The sequence below is a fragment of the Ochotona princeps genome, chromosome 22, assembly GCF_030435755.1.
Source record: "Ochotona princeps isolate mOchPri1 chromosome 22, mOchPri1.hap1, whole genome shotgun sequence".
Lineage (NCBI taxonomy): Eukaryota > Metazoa > Chordata > Mammalia > Lagomorpha > Ochotonidae > Ochotona > Ochotona princeps.
Window position 1 is genome coordinate 19,076,903 of NC_080853.1, and position 20,436 is coordinate 19,097,338.

A 20,436-nucleotide genomic window follows, 5' to 3' on the forward strand; every position below is an offset into this window, starting at 1 on the left:
GGCAGTGCTGGGCTTCTGGCTTTGGCCTGGACCAGCCCTAGCTGTTGTGGCCACTTGAGAAGTAAATCAGCAGATGAAAGATGTCTCTCTGATTCTGCCTTTCAACTCTTCAACAATAGCATAAGAGTCTGAGACTCACTCTCCAAAAAAAGTAGAGGTTTCATCCCATTACTCTGACCACAGGATGTCTGTATAGATGAGAACATCTATAGGCTTTGTGTAAATCAGTAATGCAGGCCACATGGAAAAGAAACCAATTCTAATGTAACTGGAAGCTAGCATAAATGATATTTTATTAGCAATGAGCAAGGTTCTTCACCTAAGAACTTGGTAAGAGCAAAGCCCAGTTTTTTTTTTTTTTCTTGGTGTTCTATGTGCACAAGATGAAGGGTCAGGCAGGACGGTTACCTAAGTCCCTACGCTGTGAGCAGCCAGCATGCCTGAGGGCCCTGCAGAACCACCTGACGTGTGGTCGGGTTGCAGCATATCCATTCTCTGGGTCATGGGTCCTACTCCACAAGAGTGTTTAGGGAACTGTGGACACCCAGTGACAGCATTCACACCAAGACAAGAGGCCCTTCGCAAGGCCTGGTGCAAGGCACTGTGGGGGTCAGGCCACACCTACTCCGACCCCCATCCTAGGATGGCAGGCACCAGGAGCTGGCACATGCTGAGCCACTAGCAGAGGTGTTCCTTTGGAAAGGAGTTTACAAGGCCCAGGACACCATACCACCTAAAGGCACACACATTGGCTTTGCTTTCTGTCCCATCTCCTTGTCTTTATTACCGCTGCCTTCATTATATGGCCTCAGGAAAAACGCCAGTAGTGGCCTACAAACCAAAACATGTAGGGGTGACTCACCAGCAGGCTGACCTTGTGGTACAGCAGGTCAGTCAGCAGGTCAAGTCAACCAGCTCCCAGCTTCTTTGCACTTCCCACCCAGCTCCCTGCTAACACACCTGGGCCCTGCCACCCACATGGGAGACATGGATGGAGTCCCGGCTTTGGCCTTCAGCCCTGCCTGTTGTGGGGAGTGGACCAGAAGGTGGAATGTCTCCCCCTCCCTCTATGTCTCTTCCTCTCTCTGTGTCTCTCTGCCTTTCACATAATAAACACATTATTATGTGAAAAAAAAATCACCATGATCACTGAGTATTTTGGCATCCACCCCGTCAGACCGGGGATCGCCAAGCTGGTGCCCTTCTACAACCTAACTTATTCCAAGTCACGCTCAGGCTGCTGGGTCGTGCTGCTTCTCCTATCCAATAACAAGCTGGTTTATATATTACTTTTCTTTCACTCATTTGTCCACATACCCATCCGTCCGTCTGTCCATCCGTGAATCTGACACAGGGAGTCAGACACTGTCCCAGGTGCCAAGGAGAGAGCGGTGAGCAGGCCCGGGACCCCACTCACCCAGCTTTCGGGTCTGCAGGAGGAGTTCAGAGCAGGAAAGGAGGGTACCAGGAGCAGGATGCGGCACTTCCAGCAGCACTGTGCTCCCTGCCACACAACCGCCACCCACCAAACCCTGCCACTCCCCACCTAAGGACCTGTGCCTATGGCAGAGCTTAAGCCAGCCCCACATGACTGTCACCCCCCCAGGGGTGGCAGTGGGGCTTGCGGAGGGATGGGGACAGGGCTTTGTAGGGCAGCAGGAGGCTTGGGAGGAGTCAGTGTGAGAAGAGGAACTGGGGAATGCAGGGGTGCGGCTGTCATTTGAAAGCACACGTTATCCCTGCAAGCGCAGTGTTGAAGCCACGCCCCTCTCCTCACCCCCGCCCCCACCGCCTACTGGTGCAGGCATGGAAGCGGAGTGCCAGCCGTCTGGGTTCCTTGACCACCTGCGCTGCTGATGTGTAGACCCCGGGAGCTCAGCCCTGCCCTCCCTCTCAGTGCTGGGTGCAGAGGGGAATGCTGTCAGCACCTTCCTGCTGTCGCCCCTCTCAGCAGCACTAATGTCCCGCTAATGGTTTTAATGGTGCTTGTAGCAGCCAGGGAAGTGGTGGCTGCTCCATTGTTTAAGGCCACGTGACGGAGGCTCTTAGTTGCTTCCATTAACCTCTGCCTCCCTCTGCTCTAGTCTCTGGTCCTGGCCCAGAGTTCCTGGAGGGCAGGGAAGGGTTGGGAGGGAGGGGTGACCAGGCCTCCTGCTCCCCACCCCCCCACACCACCCAGGGCACACTGGCAGGACCTGTCCTGCTGCCGGGAGCCCTCCTGCCAGTGGGGAGCAGCATCCCCTGATGCCAACCAGCCACCAGCTCGTGCTGTTTTAAAATGTTTCTTTTTTATTGATTTGAAAGGAAAAAAATCTTAACACCTGCTGGGACACTTCCCAGAGGCAAAGACAACAGCTGGGGTCCAGCCAGGCTGAAGCCAGAGCCAGGAGCTCTGTTGGGGTCTTCCATGGGAAGGGGACAGAGACTCAAGTACTCCAGTCAACTGCTTGCCTCCCCATGTGTGTCAGCAGGAAGTCGGACTGGAAGCAGAGGCGCTGTATCTCAAAGCAGGCACTGGGCTGTGGGGTATAGGAGGCCCAGGCCCAAGCTTCGCCTCAACACCCCCCCCCCCATTAGTCACTTGAAAGAAGTGACCATACATCCTAGAGCAGGAAGGACAGGCAGCCGTGCTAAACACGGCTCTGGGCATGCCACGACCTCCCCTGGCTGTAACGCTGTGCAACACCTGTTTGAGGCACACCAAGCGGCCTGATTCATGAGATCAAGTTCATCCGCACAGGCACATCCACATAGTTCCTCTCAAGGAGCTCTTAGTGGAACACACAGGAAGCAGCCAGAGCGGCAGGTCAGTATTGTGGCCCGGCAAGCTAAGCCATTGCCTGCTACGCCAGCATCCCATAAGAGCACTAGCTCGAGTCCCAGCTGCTCCACTTGCCATCCAGCTGGGAAAACAGAGGATGGCCCAAGTGCATGGGCCCCTGTACCCACATGGGAGACCTAGATGAAGCCCCTGGCTCTAGCTGTTGTGGCCCTTTGGGCAGCAAACCAGTAGATGGGAGACTGACTCTAACTTTTCCTTTCAAATAAAGTAGACCTTTTATAAAAAGAGAAGTCAAGAGCTTCCTCTGTCAGTGAATTTTGAGAAAAGCTTTTCGTTTACAGAAAAATTGAGAAGATACTGGAGTCCCCACATCACTACCACATCCCCTTTAATTAGGGGGATACGGGCCCTGTGCGGGAACCTAGTGGCTGAATCCTTGCCTTGCATGCTCTGGGATCCCATCCGGGTACTGGTTCATGTTCCAGTTGCTCCACTTCCCATCCAGCTCCCTGCTGTGGCCTGGGAAAGCAGTGGAGGACGGCCCAGAGCCTTGGGATCCTGCCCCCACGTGTGGATGATCCCGAACAAGTTCCTTTTATTTATAACTGATACATAAAAGATTGTATAAATTTTCAGGATATTATTTGATAATTCAGTATATATAATGTTCAAATCAGGCTAAACATGTCTGTCTCCTCAAGAATTCATTAATTAGGGCTGGCGCTGTGGTCTAGCAGGTGCAGTTCCAGCCTGTTCCATGTTCCCACCCAGGATACATCACAGGTAGTCACTGTGTGTGCTTATGCAGCTCCAGCTGTGAAAGTTGCTCAGGGACACCCTGTTGTTGACAGCCTAGGCAGTTTTGGGGAGTCCAAGTGATGTGCTGTGTGGAATTTGGGGGTATCTTGGATGTCTTGGTCCTCAGCTTCAAGCGCTGAGTCTTACAGGCTGCCAGGAGGAAGCTCAGCCTGTGTAGCTAGGGGAGGCGCTCTCCAGGTGATTGAGACTGTTGACATTGGCCTTGGTCACACCTGGCTGGGCTGTGGTGCCCTCCGCAGTGGGAGGTCACTGCATGCAGCCTGAGCCAGAGCAGTAGGCACTTTGTTCTCAGAGAAAGTCCAAGGTGAAGGCATCACCCCCTCCACACTGCTCCAGGCCCTTTGCTTTATGTGTTGGGGGATTTTCCTACTATTCTTTTGTGTTTCCTCCACGGCTCCAGCTTTGGTCCCTGGAACACCTTCACCTCGCTTCTAGGGCCTCTAGCAACACCCTGCTGATGGCCGGCCTTGGCCACCACCCAGCCCTGGCCATGGTTTACTCTTGCATTTTTTGGATTGGTTTGTTTGTGTCAGATTTATTCTCGGCCGAGTCTGATGGCTCAGTGGCTAAATCCTCACCTTACACACACCAGGATCCCATGTGGGTGTTGCTTTGCGTCCCGGCTGCTCCACTTCTCATCCAGCTCCCTGCCTGTGGCCTGGGAAAGCAGTTGAGGACGGCCCCAAAGGCTTGGGATCCTGCAGCCACGTGGAGACCCAAAAGAAGCTCCTCTCTCGTTCCTGGTTTCGGAACCAGGACGGCTTGTCTCTGACCATCACATCGTTTGGGGAGTGAACCAGCAAACTGGAGATCTTTCTCTCTATAGCTCCTTCTCTCTGTATCTGTCTTTCCAGTAAAAATACATCTTATTTTTATTACCAAGTTGGATATACAGAGGAAGAGAGAGAGGAAGATCTTTCGTCCTCTGGTTCATTCCCCAAGTAGCCACAGTGGCTGGAACTGACCTGATCCGAAGCCAGGAGCCAGGAGCCAGGTGCCGCCTCTGGGTCGCAGGGCCGCCGGGATTAGAACCAGCTCCCATATGGGATCTCTGAGCATTCAAGGTGAGGACTTTAGCTGCTAGGCTACTGTGCCTGGCCCACCACCCCTTGTTTATTTTTAAGCATTTTTTTTTGTCCTGTAAGGTGCTCCAGGCTCATTGTGTTTATTTCCTGCCCTAATTCTCAAATCAGCCATTTCTCCAAGGCGTTTTGACTCCTTAATTTTTAAAAAGGTTTTTATTATTTTAATTTTATTTGAAAGCTAGAGTGAGAACGAGAATGAGAGAGAGCACACTTTTATTTGCTGTTCTCCCCCAATGCCCACAATAGCCAGGGCCGTGAAGGCAGGAACCAGGCCTCCATCCAGGTGCTTGGGCCATCACCTGCTGGGTGTCAGGTGCTTGGGCCATCACCTGCTGCCTCCCAGAATACACGCTAGCATAAATCTAACAGGAAGGTGAGCAGCCACAACCTCCCGTGTGGCGTGCCGGCATCCTGCACTTCCCCCCCCCCCCAACTCCTTTTATTGGACAACTGTATTGAAATGGAGCTTTCTTTCAAGTCTTCTCAGCTGATAGACCAAGAGACATATATGTTTTCATTTTAATTGTCTATGTTTAAATTTTGATTGACCCAGAGCCTATCCTGGAGGTTTTTTAAAGTTTTATTTACTTATTTTCATCTGCTTGAAAGGCAAGTGACAGGGCAAGGGCGATGTCCCATTGAGTGGCGCAGCAGCCAGGACAGGCTCATACCAAAGCCCGGAGCCCGGAAGTCCTCCACTGTCCCCAGCACTTGACCCATCACCTGCTCCCTCCTAGAAGGTGTTGACGGGAAGCTGGATCAGAGGCAAAGGTGTCGGGGCCTGCAGGATGGCACAACTGCCTGCTCCTCTGCCTGCAAGTGTCGGGATCCCATACGGATCCCACATGTCCCGGCTGCTCCGCTTCCCACCCAACATCCTGCTTATGGTCTGGGAAAGCAGTCGAGAATGGTCCATAGCCTTGGGACCCTGCACTCATGAGGGAGACCTGGAAGAAACTCCTGACTCCTGGTTTCAGATCAGCTCAGCTCTGGCCATCGTGGCCATTTGGGGAGTGAATCAGTGGATGGAAGATCTTTCTCTGTCTCTCCTCCTCTCTGTATATCTGACTTTCCAATACAAAAAATAAATCTTTAATAAACATTTTAAAAATCAAAATACTGTACGATATACCTTCTGGCTTATGAATGAGGTGTTTAGACTCAGGTCAGATTGACAATACTTAGTCTCAGGTGTTTCAGATACGTGAAACTTGGTCTGTAACTCACCCTGTTTCTGTCTGAAATGGAATCTGAAACTGTTCTCATAGTCAGACCTGAGACAGAGTCAGTCTTAGGATCTGATAGGAATGGCTCAACTCTTTTTATTACAAGATGTATTTACTGGAAAGGCAGAGTTGGAAGGAAGAGACAGACCCGGAAAGAGACTTGCCCTCTGTTGCTTCACTCCCCACATGGCAGCAAAAGATGTGGCTGGGCCACACCACAGGCAGGAATCTGGGGCTCCATCTGGGCCTCACATGTGGCTCCAGTGCCTTCCCAGGCGCAGTAGCAGGAAGCAGGATGGGCAGCAGAGCAGCCGGCGCTGGAGCTGGGGCTCTGACATGGCTCCTGTGAGCTCTTTTTCCCAAGACATTTTACTGACTGACCGGGGCAGTGGGGAGAGCCGCTTCTTGTGGCTGTGACCGTGACGGCGCGCAGCAGACCTGTTCCCCACAGCCCCTCGTTCAGGTGACCAGCAGGGTGGCCGTGGGGGTGACAGCAGGGGATGCCCCCACATCTCCTCAGCCTCCTAAACAGCAGTGAGGTCCAGCAGGGATGGACGCCTCTCAGATGCCAGAAGGGGACCACTGCTTGGGTATCCTGCTTGGCAAGAGACTGGCAGCAGCCGGCCAAGGGGGCATGACCCTCATGGAGTAGCATATGGTACTGAACACCCTGGGGCACTTTCTAGAAACTTGTGGCAATGTCCAGACACCGGGAGAGGACAAACCGTCTCTCCCTCTCTTCCTCGTGCCCAGAAGCTGGAGGGAAATAAGTGGGAAACAGGCGGCATCCTGTCTGGAGCCAACAGGCACCCCAGGCGCCCCCCTTCCTGCCCCCGAGGCTCCTCTGCAAGACCCAACCCCACCCCACCACTGTGGCCTTTTAACTGCAGCGCCCAGTGTGGCAAGAAGGCTGTTGGGGGTGGGGGCGATGGGGGGAAGAGGTACAAACCCTGAATATGGGGGGCTGGCCTAGGGGCGCTTTATCTGTATTAAAGGGAGGTCTGGCAGAGGTCAGGAGCTGCCACCTGGGCCCGTGAGGGAGGGAGGCGAGAGGCGCCAGTTCTGTCCTCCCCGGGCTCTGGGAGTTGCCTCCCACCCTTGTCTCCAAGGACGAGAGCTCCCACAGGAAAGGAGGTGTCTTTTCCCCAGGCCAGGGCCAGGAAGGAGCCGCCACAAACATCCAGATGGTCACTGAACCCATGGCCGACCTCGTGACCTGCTTCCCCACCCCACCCCCTGACACTGGCCCAGCTCAGTGGATTTGTCAGCTGGCGGTGGCAGCTAAGACCTGGGCGGGTTTCTTGTGTGTTTTGTCCTTTTGGGCCTCCTCTCCTGCTCCCAGCATTTGGGTGCCTTCTTCGCCAGGAGCCAGTGGGTGTTCTCGGCAGCCCTCACGGGGTTTTGTCCCTTTTTCTGCAGGATGGTGACCCTGAGCCCACTCCTCCGAACCCCATCCCCCACCCCATGTGCCTGCCACCCACAGGGGCATCCCTGGGCATACAGGAGCCCAGGCCCTGGCAGCAAGGCTCTCACACCTCTCTGGACTCCCAGGTGGCCTGCTGGGCCCTTGGTAGTTGCAGGAGGTGGCCTGGCTGGGTGGCCCGGGCGGGCGGGATCTTTGTAACCAGACCTGGAGGAGCAAGAGGGTTTCCGTGGCTTCTTCAGCGCTGGAGATCAATTAGAGATAATGGCTGCGGCTCACTCCAGGGGCACGGCCCAGCCTTTCCTGCTCACCACCTCCTCTGGCTCTGTGTTTTTGAGGTGGGGTGGGGGGAGGGCCGGCACTGGATCCGCCCGGCTTCAGCTTTGTTTGGCTCTGCGCTCTGGGTGTGGCCTTCTCTCTCATCTGCCACCAACAGACCCTGTGTGTGCCACCCGACGTAGCAGGTGCCACGTTGTGCACTTCGGCACAGTTGCGGACAGGGTACAAAAAGCGAGCCATGTGGGACAGAGTTAAAACAAGACAGGCGACAGGCTGCACCTGCAGCCAAGGGGAGGCCTCTGCAGAGGCAGCACAGCAGCCAGGACCTGCGTGAGGAGGAGTCTGCCCTGGGGATGCAGAAGGCCCAAGCACAGGAGGGTCGGGCGGTGCCAGCAGGAGATGCCCTGAGCCCTAAGCTCATAGTGTGTAATACATGGAGCCTCTTGAGACGGCTTCCTCTGCCAGACCCTGGCTGTTGTGGTCGTCTAGGGAGTGAACTAGTGGGTCGAAGATCTCTGTCTCTCCCTCTCCCCTACCTCTGCCTTCCAATAAGTCAAGAAAAATAAATAAATAAGTAAAAGATGGTACAGGCTTGGGCCGAGGAAGCGAGGCAGGTGCGGAGTGCTTGGCTGTGCTCCAGGTGCTGAATACCTCGCAAATGCAGTCCTGGGCTCAGCCATGGGGCACTGAGGTCTTGCTTCAGGGCACCCAAGTGACTGCTGTGAAGTCAGGGTCCCTCCAGTGTGAGTGCGGGCACTTCCCAGGGAAAGAGGGAAGGAGAAAGAAGCCAGAACAGGGCCAGGCTTGGCACCCTGGCAGCGCCTGCACGGGCCGCTTCACTGGCACAGCCCCAGTCCCTGCACCTGACACGGGCTTGGTGAACACTCACCGATGGCTGACCGTGCTGTCCTGACTTGTTTGCTTTGTCCGTGTCCCATGTCCACGTCCAATAACCTGCCTCCCACATCTGTGTCAGTTGGTCATGGGGCCAAGGCATGGGCAGGTACACACTGAAGGGCCCAGGTTGGCCCTCTCCCAGCATTCCTGCACTTTAGCCTCTCACAGCAGCCTTCCAAGACAAGGGCCTGGTAAGTGTTCTCCCGTTGTAGAGATGAGAAAACAAAGACTTGCAGAGGTGAGGTCACTAGTGTGAGGTTGCATGGAGCAGGGGCCTGAGTGTGAACAAGGGCATGTCGCTAGCCACAAGGTCTACCCCACCCCAACGCTAACACACGCATCCAGAGCCCTTGGGACGTGTGAGCTCTGCCAGGGAGGGCTTTAGGGCGGAAGCAAGCTGCTGCCTGCCCAACTTTCTGGGATAGGCTCTTGGAGCAAGGCTAAGTGAGTGTTTTGGGGCCAGGCCAGTCGACATCTGGGGCCTGCCTCCCTCAGGAGTTACCTGGGAAATCATGAGTTGCAGCCCAAGGCCCAGAGCCTGGGGGCCAGCCCAGCCCTCCCTCCCGCCCGCTCCCCCACCCCCGCCATTGGGGACAAAGAGCCTTTCCTCCGGCTCTGCTCTGCTGGAGGAGAGTGATGGCATCCCCTGAGCAGTCTGGCCCCACCGGGCCTCATCTCACCCAGCACAGAGCCTGGCGGAGAGGACCTCGGTTGTGACAGCAAAGGGCTCTGGGCCTCTCAGCCTCAGCCACTGGGCGGGCTCCTTTGGCCCTGCGCGAATTTTCATTGGATGTGCATCTTCTGAATCAACACTCGTGGAGGAAAACAGCCCCCATTGTGACATGGACAGCTCAGTCTCCGCAACCTCACCTTGCCTCTTGCCATCAGAGATTTATGATTTTTTTTTTTTTTACTTTAAAGGAGTTACAGAGGGAGAGATGGAGCCACAAGTGCTCTTTTGCCCATAAGTGCGGGTGTGTCAGCGTCGTCATGGTGCGTGGCCTAGACCCCTGGCACACTGAGTGCACGGGCAGCCCTGGTGGGTTCTGGCTGGGGACTACCGTGAATGGTGCTGCTGGGGTCCTTGTCGTCCTAGGGGGGCCACTTGTTTTCACATTGCTGTGGTTATGCCCGGCAGGCTATGGCTAGCCTCTGCCCGGGGACAGAGTGGGAGCAGCTCCCACAGGGGGAGGCAGGCTCAAGCCAGAGCTCCATGAAGGAGCAGCAACGAAGCCCCCACTTGGTACAGCTTGTATTCCTGTCAAGTAGAAGGTACTTCCTGCCGCTGTGATGTCAGTGCAGGAATGGTCGTGCAATCGGTCAGTGTAAGGTCCTAGCTTAGGGGGGCCTGGATCCCATGGGTGCCCAAGATGTCTCCGTGAATCAGCCAGGCACCTCTCTCCCCACTGAGCTGACATTACTGGTGCACCCTTCAGTGCCCAACTTTTCTGTTTCCTCCTTGGTGGAGCTCTCTTGGATCCACCATGTCCTTCTAGTAGCCTGAGCACTTCCTTTCTGGCAGGTTCTCTGACTGCCCATCATGGACCAAATACACCTGCTGGAAGCAGCAGGCGGGTCAAGAAGCCATACAGTCTTTTGTTTGATCTGTGTCTCCCCTGCTGGCCCGCATGGTAGGGGCAGTTGATGGCTGTGTCCCTGGGGTAGGGGCTGGCGGGATGTTGTGCGCAGTTGACAGGGGCCAGGGTGTGGTGACTCTCTGGGCAGGGTGACTGCTGCGCCTGCAGAGTAGGAAAGCAGCCTGAGATGTTTCTGTAAAGGAGAGTTAGTAGAATTGCCATTGTCACCTTTTGCCTTGGAGGTTTCCAGGAGAGCATATCTCAACAAGTGGGGCTCTTCTAGTTACGCTCACAATGGGAAGCTGACGCAGGTGAGGAAGAAATGAGGCAACAGCGTCAAGCTGTTTCTCTGAGTCATCAGCCAACGTGTCAAACTGGCCACTAGTTGTAGCCCGCTGTGCTAGGGGGTGGGCAGGGCTCCTGCCCAGCTCACAGAGCAGATGCCCCCTACAGATGCCATCGCCTCTGGGAGACCCTCCCCACAGCATCCTGCCTCACCTTCTCTGGCTCAGAGCCCACATCCCCTCTTTGGGAGCCTTCCCCATGTCCCTAAGGGGGATCCTCCCTCCCTGTCTGTGACACATCCTGCACCTGCCGTGTCCCCTGAGGCTGGCTCAATCGGCCTTACCAAGGTGCGGGTACGGGACAGCTCTCAGGGGCAGAGATGGGTGCTGGCCCTACCAGACTGAAACAGCTCTGTTTCAAGAACCCAGCAGATCAGTCAGACAAATTCAGAAGTCACGGGAAATGAATGTGCCATTAAGGTGCCTAAAGACCAGTTATTTAACGATGGTGTGGATACAATTCAAAGAGCCACTTAAAAGAAAATAAGCCAGATCTTACTTCACTACTTATATAGAGATAAATTACCAAATAGAAAAAAACTGACATAAATATAATGAAGACATAAAAATATTCCAGGACAAAATATGAGTGGCTTTTATAGTTACAGAGTGGAAAAAACACCTTTGTTTTGATGCCAAACCCGAAATCCTTTAAAGGAAAATATTAGATGATCTACAAAATTTTCATGTGGCCCCAAAAATCCTTCCATAAGCCAAATAACAAAAGGAAGATATATTTTCAAACTGTATTACAAATTGTTGGTTTTCTTCATTTCTAAAGAGCTCAAATAAGAAATGGGCAAAAAGATGTGAACAGGTTGTTTTAAAAATAATAGAAATGCTTGAGAAGCACACAAGACGAACACACAGGAGAGGGCAAAAGGAGCTGACCAAAGCGGACTTCACATCCCAGGCTGGCAGAGAGACGGGATGGCAAGGCCAGGCACTGCTCGGCGTGCCGGACCCTGCCAGTGGCCGAGGGAACAGGCTCAGCTTCGAGAGGCAGCATTATGATCTTGGTAACGAGTGAGATGATGAAGGCCACCCTTGAGAGAGGATTCCCTCCAGGGAAAAGGCCACACTACCTTTTGTGACGTACATCCTCACGTCCACAGCATCCCACAGGTTCCAGGGTCCTGCTGGCCATCAGGGGCCACCTTGAAGGCCTTGCTATGGTGTACAGATTCTACCCTCGCAGGGGGTAATGGGGTGCCAGCCACCACATGACTCATGGCATCTTGGTGTCCCCCTGGGGAAACAGGCTGGGAGAGGCATGGTGCCTGGGGCTCTGATCTGATGTCAGAACCGGAACTCGAACTCCATTTTTCTCTTTGACTTGTCCCATGGTCTCACAGTTGTTCGCTTGACCTCCTTGCCCAGTGTGCGGCCTGTTCCCCCACCCTCACCCCAGAGTAATGCCACACGCACTTCAGGGCGGTGGACTAGGCTCTGGCCATGCGTCTTGCTCTTGGATCTGCTGCCGTCTGGCCCTTGTGTCTCTGTCTCAGCCACTCCCTCTGCATGGGGATGATGCTCCCAGCTCCGGGCCCCTGACTCTGACCCCAGACTACAAAGATGCATGGGTTGCTCTTGGTCGCTCCTTGTCTTCAGTTCCAGGACTTCAGGCAGTCACAGAACCACAGCGAAGGCTGTGGTGAGGCCAGGGCCTTGGTGCGGTCCACAAGTCTGACTTTCTGGATTTGCTGTGTCTCAATTCTGGGGAGAACACGAAGTGGGAAGGGACGCATGTCTTCTGTGTGTGGGTTAAACAGGGTTTCTAATGTTGAGATCCTCTGGGGGCCTGCTCTGGTCATCTTAAGATCCTCTCCCACCCCATGTGCCCCATGGCCATGTTCCCACTTGTGGGGCAGGCCTATTGTCCACACAGGAGGCTGGTGGAGGGGCTTGGCTGCTGAAGGCCCATGGAAGGCTGGCAATTGCAGAGCTGACAGGAGACAGGAGGTCGTGTTACCTCCTTGAAGCAGCTGGACGGTGGGAGTGTGTGCATGTGTGGGGGTGGGGTGGGGCGGGTTAGCGTTCCCTGCTCTGGTCTCCTACCAGACTGTGACATGGACCTGACACTCCGAGAGAATTAGTGGCAAAGAAATTAGGTCACTGGTTCCTTGCTGGGACCCATGCTGTGGCCGCTTTAAGGGTGGAGGCAATGTGTGGAGGCAGGGGGACCCTGCACACAGCTTGCAAGAAAGGCTGCTGGAAGGAGCTGTGGGGAGGGGCATGAGGCGGCAGCTCCACACAGCTGCATCCGCGCCAGCAGAGGGGCTGGGGCTGTTTCCCGCTGGGATCCTCCCGGGGTAGGGCTCTGGCTCTCTCCTTAGAGCGAGGTGGGTAATTTTGGCTCGATTCCAGTTGACTTGTTGTATCCCACAAGTCCACCACTACTGCTGAGAAACAGCAACCCTGGGGGACAAGGGGGTGTGGCAGGAGACCCCAAAGGTCCCTGGCAAGGTTGCAGGAAGGGATGGCAGGCAGCATTTCATTCCTGGGCAACTTGGATCATCTTTTCAGAGTGTGGAGGGACCATCCCGGGGCGAGGAGTAACTCCTACCACCAACCCCGCCAACTCTGGGTGGCCTCAGCAGCTGTGGGCACCAAAGGGTTCCGGAAAAACCCTTGTGGGGCGCCCCATGCGGCATGGACCCAGAACTCAAACAAGAGGTTGGAGAAGATCTAGAAAGGAGACACTCTGGAGGGAGACAGGTAGCTGGGAAGCACCCTTGGATCCCAGGAATCAAAGGTGCTAATGAGTCGCTCGCCCTAAGCGCCGGCTCACAAAATGGGGGCGAGCTGCGCGTGCAGCCCCCCCGCCCCCAGGGCGCGTCCTGAATGTCGACGGCCCGTCATCCTCATTTCCCCCAAGGCGAAGGCGGAGAGGGACCCCCGTGAACCGGGGTCGCTGTACTCCCACCTCTCACCTGTAGAGGGAGCCCTTTTTACCTTGCAGACGGTTCACAATGCAAAGCTCTCAGGCAAAGAAAGGAAAAAGCATTAAAAAAATACAGAAAAAAAGTTGGAAGGTTTAAAGGCAGGGTGTTTCAGCGCCGCAAACCGGCGCGGCGGCTGGCCGCTGGGCTCCGCCGGCCGTCCCGGGCGTCCGTGGCCGCTCGAGGAAGTAGTAAACATTGCCCTTCCTCTTCGGACGCGCCCGGACCAACCGGGAGGTGGGAGCGCGCCTGGGAATTTTTCTTTTTCTTTCATTGCCATTGCCCCCCAGATTCCCACGGAGGTCGCTCCGACCCTGTTGAAGCACAGGCTCTTTGCTATTCGGCACTTCTGTAGCCGATGGTTTGGCTCGCCGTGGAGGCGGGGGTGACCTGTCCCTGACCCATTTCCTCTGTCGGGGTCTCATTCTGAGGTTGCGGGGTGGGGGTGGGCGGGAAGGCGAGCGTGTTGACGTTCCAGGCTGTGTCTGGGATCCAGGTCGGTCCTGTCTGCTCTGCCTTGAGACGTAGGGAGGTCCGTTCGCCCGGGGGTCCCTTTGCCCTCCGAGGCGCGCGTCCGCGGGCGGTGCGCGCCTGGGTCCTGGATGGAACCCCCCTTGACTTCCAGCCGGGGCTCGCGCGCGTGAGAGAAGCCGCCCCGCTCGGTCTGGGCGACCGCGCAAGGACCCTGCCCGAGGGGCAGGGGCCTGGGGGGGCTAGGGGTGAGTGGGTGGCGTCGCCGGAATGTTTGGATGGAACAGGTGAGCGCGGCGCGGGCGCTCGGGCGCCGCCGCGGGCGGGGAGGAGGGCGCACGGGCGGCAGTAAACTAAGTGGTGGGAAAGAGACAAAGGAAGAGTGAAGAGGCGAGGTGGTGCGGAACTGAGGGAGGGGGAGGGGGCGGCCGGTGGGCTGCGCGTCGCGGAGCTCGAGCTTGAACTTGATCGAGAAAAGGAGGCCTGGGGTGTTGTGTGTGTGTGTGTGTGTGTGTGTGTGTGTGTGTGTGTGTGTGTAGGGGGCAGGGGACGGAGGCGGTGTGGTTCGGCAGGGAGCCGGCCACGTGCCTGGTTTTTCCAGGGCAGGGTCTCCGACCGCCCTGTGAGCCGAGCACCCAGGACCCGGCAGCTCTGCCCGCCGAGGACCCCTATCCGCCGGGAGCCGAGGGACGCGCGGGGGGTCGAAGGCCCCGGGGCGCCCAGAGTTCCCGACCGCGTCTGAGTCACTTTCTTTGGACCAAGTCTCCCTCCTCCCGACCGGAACGCAGGCACCGCACAGGGAGGCGCTTCCCCGCACCCCTCCCGGCCCCGCAGACCGCGGCCTCGGAGAAGGAGGGGTGGGCACCGACCCCACCGCCCTCTTTCCCGGGCTCCTTCCCCGCCGGGTTCCTCCTCCAAGCGCTTCCCCCTTAAGAGCGCTCTCCCCGCGGGGCGCACGGCGGCGACTCCAGCGCGCCCTCGTCCCCCTACCTGGCCCGGCGCCCCCTCCTTCCTCTTCCCCCACCCGCCTCTCCCTCCTCTCTCCCTCCCCTCTCCCTCCCGGTTCCCTGGGTGCCTCCTTCCCCCTCCCCCCTTGCCCACTCCTCCTTCTTCGGCTCCCCTCCACCTCCTCCGGCTGCTCCTCCTACTCCCCCTGCGTGCGCCCTCCCAGCGCTCCCCTCCCCCTCGGCCCCCGCCCCGTGCCCGCCCCCCTCCCCTGCCTCCCCGTGCCCGGTGCCCCCTCCCCCTTCCTCCCGGCCGCGGCGCCGCCGCCGCTGCTCGCCTGGGCCCTCCCCCTGGCCACCCCCGCCCCCGGGCCGGGCAGTGACGCGCCGCGGCGGTGCCAGCCCTCTCCCCGGGCGGCCGCGGCGGCAGCAGCAGCAGCCGCAGCTGGAGCGGTGGGGCTGTCACCGCCGTCCGCCCCGCTCTCACTCGCGGAGCCCGACTGCTCGTCTCCGCCTCGTCGCCGGCTCAGGTACGGAGTCCGGCCCGGATCCCGACGATGGGGCCGTTTCCGGGCTCCCGGCCGCCGCCCCCTCCTCCCGCCGCTGCCGCCGGCCGTTGAGCTGCGGTTGGGGAGGGGGCGGGGGGGCTGGGGGTTACGGGGAGGGGGACGCAGGGGGACCTTCCAGCGCCGAGGTTGAGGAGGGGGGCGCAGGGAAGCGATGCGCTCTGGGCAGAGTGGGCCAGGGTGGGGGGCGGGTGAGTGTGACCGGGAGTGGGGGGCGGCCGTGGGGTGCCTGGGAGGTGTGCCTGCCCAGAGCACCCGGGGCCGTCTGGCGCACCCCACTCCCGGGTTGTGCGCGCCGCCGGTCCTGGGGGGCGGTGATTGTGTGCGTTGCGCCGCGGTATTGTGCGGCGGCCACACCGTTTGCAGCGGGCTCGGCTGCGCGTCCCGGGGCCGGGAGGAAGGGCTCGCGGGCCGCGGGGTGGGGGCCGGGCTCGGGTTGCCGCCGCCGCCGCCGCGAGAAGGGAAGTGAACAAGCTTTGGGGATGTGAGGACGGGAAGCGTGGAGTGGCAGGGGGGCTGCCTGCCGCGGCACTGGGAGTTGGGACTCGGTTTACAGAGTTGAGCCCACTTTGGCAGGGCCCGTCCCTGCCCGGGGGCTGGCGCCCCTCCCAGGTGCACCGCTCCAGCCGAAGCCCCGAGCGAAGCGGCAGTCCTGTTTGAAAGGGGCACTGCTCTGCGGGTCGGGGCAGCGGGTCCCAGTCAAGTTGGGAGCCCTCGTCTCCCAGGGCTGGACGCTTCTGCCGGGACGGCGGGGAGGGGGACCCGACCCATATCCTGCGCTCGCTCCTAGGGCAGCCTCCCGGGCTGCTAAGTGATCCCCGCTCCCTCTAGGAGCTGCGTTTTGCTCAAGTCTGGTTGCCCCTGCCGAGCCTCGCTTCCTGGGGGAAGTCCTCATTAAGTCTCGCTAATTAGCATGATTCCCGGAGAAAGGTTAAGGTTAGACCGTCCTCTTCCTCGTCGGGAGCGCCCCCCCAGCTCCTCCGCGTTCCCCTCGCCCTCCCCCCTCCCCGTGAGCACAAAAGCATAAAAAGAAAAGTGTGAAGAGGCGCAGATCAATGGAGAAGCCACAAACCCATTAATTCCAATGGAACCTCCCCCCCTCCCCAACATTGATTTTTTTTTCCCCCTTCTGTCTGCTGGGAGGGGAGATGAATAACCTCCACATTTTCACCTGAAACGGTGTTTGGGCTCTTATTTCCCCCTCCTTGGAGAGGGCTGTGGCTGGAAACAGATCCCTCCCCCACCCACATAAGACCTTGCTTATCCTCAAATTGCTGGGCATGGAGACGATCTTGCTGATGATACGGCCCGGGTGTAGACCCTTAGCGTGTTTCAGCTTCCCAACTGGGCCTTGGGCTAAGGAAAGGCACCTGCCCTCTGCCGCTCCAGCCCCCAGGTAGTAAATCCTGCTTGGGCTGGGAAGCCATGGGGGCCTAAGTGTGCCCTTGGACAGCAGCGGGCTCCTGTCTAATCCGGGTTCGGCCTGGGCTTGTTTGCTAGAGCAAGGCTTTAGCCTGCCACCCTTTGCTTTCCCTCGAGGGGTCACTTGGCTCCTGCCCCTCAGCACCCCCGGCTGACAAGGTGCTCTCCCCCACCACCTTGGGGAACTTGCTGTCTCACGGTCCCAAGCCCCTCTGAGCTGGATCACGCCAAGTTGCTCCAGAACTTTTTTTAAATGGTCTCCTGTGGGTTCTGCAGGGGAGGAAACAGGGCGCTATCTGGGGAAGTTTGTGTCCACCCCACCAACCTTTTTTCAAGAGACACCCCCCTTCCTGGTTCACATGGTAGGGCCTGGGGGTATCCACGAGACCCTGGTTGTGATAAGGAATGCTGGGAAAACAGCCAGTGGAGTGGTGGAGTGGCGTTTGCTTTGGAACAAAAGCCTGTTTCACACTGGATACAGTAGTGAGAGGTATGGAGAGGAACCCCCCTCCCAGGCTCCGGGCATCCTTGACTGTAGCAACAGAGCATCCACATGGACTGGCAAACCCCCTCCTGACCCGTGCTAGGTGGGCAGGTGCGTGTGTCAGTGTGTGTGTGTGTGTGTGTGTGTGTGTGTAGGGGGAGTGGAGGGCACCTAAAATGAAGCAGGTGACCAGCAGGCAGTTGGCTGCCTCATGTTACCCAGAAGAGCTTGTGCCCCTGGGTTGGCAAGCAGGGCAGGCACACTAGCAGGAAGGAGCGGCCCGGGGCAGGGAGTGTCCCCAGAAGGCTGGCCTTGCACTCTGCTGGCTGCCCGGCTGGGGAGGCGTGGAGTCCTGCAGGAAGCAGCGGCCTTGGGACTCAAGAGAGCCGTGGAGCTGTGACTCAGAGATCCCGCCTCCCCCCCCCCCCCCCACGGCTGCTGAACCACTGGGACCTGATCCCCTGTTGCCCGGGATCCTGGGGGGTGTCTTCAGTTTAGAAGCCAGCTGATGAGCCCAGGTAGTTAAGCCGGGGTAAAGTGTGGTTCACTACCTTCTAGGCATGCTCAGAAGGCCGTGTGTGAGACACTTGCTGGCTGCCGTATCACGAATTTACAGGGCCTTGAAGGGGTCCCAGGTGCTCCTGGGTTGGGGCAAAGGGGAAGCTTACCTGGGGCTTGGGAAGCCGCTCCACTACACCTGGGTGCTTGCCTGCCTAGGGCAGGGCTGTGCTGGGACAGCCTGAGCCTGGTGCTCTTGTCCACTCAGCTTCCGGGCAGGGGGCTGCCCGGACAGGGATCTGTTTTCTGTCAGGTCCAGCGCCTCCCTGCACGTCCGACCCCCGTCACCTGCCTGCTCTTGCCAAACACAAACCCAGGGCTTACGGTGGCACAGGGTTCTCAGCAAATCCTCCTCCTCTTTCTCCAGCAAGTGGTGGAGATAGAATTACAGCTCTGAGGAAAGGCCAGGAAAATACTGTACAAGGCACGCCCCAGGAGCCTAGGCCCTGTAGGATGCAAACAGCTCAACTTCAGAGGCACCGGGAACCCAGTTCCAGAGAAATTGACCCCAGTTGTAAAATAATCAGGTTACTGATAGCACCTGCCTGTGGTTACTAGCCACGGCTCCAACCCCACGGCCACCATTTCCCTTCTGCTCTCCTGGCTTCCCCTCCTCCCGGCCTGGGCAGTGACTGGTGTTAGCTGTCTGCCTAGGAGGAAGGGCCTGCCCGCTGGGTGGAGAGGAATGGAACCTGCCCATGAATTTTGGACTGCAGATAAGAGCGCGTAGGGCTTGGTCAGCTCCTCTCCCTCTGCCCCGAGTCAGGGCTGCCAGACTGGGGCGTGTCCTGGGCACTGCCCTCCTGCTGCCCACCCACCTCCTAGGGTTGCCCCCAAAGGGAAGCTGGCCCCATGACAACCCATAGTGGCTCGGACATTTTTTCTTTCTTTCTTTTCTCTTTGAAGATTGGTTGGTTGGTTTATTAACAAGTCAGGGTTATGGAGAGAGGGAGAGAGAGAGCTTCCATCCGCTGGTTTGCTTCCCACATGGTTGCAACGGCCATGGCTGGTGGGCCAAGTTGAAGCCAAGAGTTTTATCTGAACTTCCATGTGAGTGACAGGGGCCCAAGTGCTCAAGCAATCTTCTGCTGCTTTTTCTAGGCCCTTAGCAGGGAGCTGGATTGCAGGTACAGCAGCTGGGACTTGAACCTACTATCCCCCAATGCCGGCTCATGTGATGGAACTTGTGTTGCCAGGTGGGCAAGGCCACAAGCTTCCTGGTGTCTGAGGGCAGAGATCAGAGGAACCAAGGGCAGTGAGCAGGATGGTCTCCTGGGGTGACCTGAGAGGGGTCCCAGAGAGGATGGGTCATGTGCATTATTTGTTGTCGAAGGAAAAGTTGCATTGACATTTGTCAACAGAAAGCAAGAGGGTGGCATTCGGATTCTGAGAGATTTCAGCAGGTACAAGCAGGGTGTACCCAACCTGTGACCTCTAGGGCTTCAGTGTCTTGGGGAGGGGGAGCAGGGCGGCAGTGTCTCTGGAGGTCCCTGGGGGCTTGGGTGCTACAGATCTCTTCCATGGATTCTTCTTTCTTCCCCCCATGGGTTCTGAACCGTGTGGGTGGATGAGTGGGTGACTGTCCTTGTGGTAAGCCTGCGTCTACAGCCCAGGCTCAAGGGCAGGGAGACCACAGTGCATGCTTGCTTGCTTGCCCCTCTGCGGCGTGGATGCTCCATACTTATGCACTGTGGGGTTCTGCTGTGGTCGGTTCCGCTGCGGGCTGCCCGTCCAGGGGCCTTGGGAAGGCTTCTCTTCCAGGTCAGGCCCCAGGAGTGTGGATGTGGCAGGCAAATGGGCCCTAACACAACTTCATTGGTTGGCTGATTTTTTTTTCATGAAAAGTTAGGTTTGGTAGAGTTGATTTCCCATTTAGAAAACAACATAGCTGTGGCAGCAAGTGTCAAGGTCATGGACAAAAGCACTTCTCATAGGACTGAGGTCTCCAGGTTGGGGGCAAGAGGAAGAGTCCCTGCAGAGAGGGGGTTGTGGTCAGTGGATAACCTGGCAGGGCTCCCCACTCCATCCATGCCCACACTAGTGGGTGGGTGGGGGTGGGTGGGTCCCTTTCCTCTACATAGTGAGGCGTGGAGGGAAAGACCCTGCCTTCATCGTCGCCTTCATTATGGGGTCCCTAGCACCATGGTAGCTACACTGAGCGGCCAGAGCACTGTGTGTGTGTGTGTGTGTGTGTGTGTGTGTGTGTGTGAACTCTGGTGCAGCTTTCTTGGGGTCCTCCTGTGGAGACATTGTATCCTTTTTTTTAAGATTTATTTATTTTTGGGCCCAGCGGCGTCGCCTAGCGGCTAAAGTCCTCGCCTTGAAAGCCCCGGGATCCCATATGGGCGCCGGTTCTAATCCCGGCAGCTCCATTTCCCATCCAGCTCCCTGCTTGTGGCCTGGGAAAGCAGCCTAGGATGGCCCAATGCATTGGGACCCTGCACCCACATGGGAGACCTAGAAGAGGTTCCTGGTTCCCGGCATCGGATTGGCGCGCACCAGCCCGTTGCGGCTCACTTGGGGAGTGAATCATCGGACGGAGGATCTTCCTCTCTGTCTCTCCTCCTCTCTGTATATCTGACTTTCCAATAAAAATAAATCTTTTTTTTTTTTTTAA

General features: G+C 57.5%; 1 protein-coding gene across 2 annotated transcripts in view; it reads left to right on the top strand.

Annotated features, from left to right (window-relative positions):
* Positions 1–20,436, top strand: part of NOL4L (nucleolar protein 4 like) — a 108,620-nt gene that overhangs the window by 63,757 nt on the left and 24,427 nt on the right. The window contains exon 1 of one of the 2 annotated variants that reach the window (XM_058679338.1): positions 15,092–15,319. The exons of the other annotated variant lie outside the window; for it this stretch is intronic. The gene's annotated coding sequence lies outside the window, so the exon portion shown is untranslated. Of the gene's footprint in view, positions 1–15,091; positions 15,320–20,436 lie in introns of those variants that run through there. 2 annotated transcript variants of the gene reach the window in all.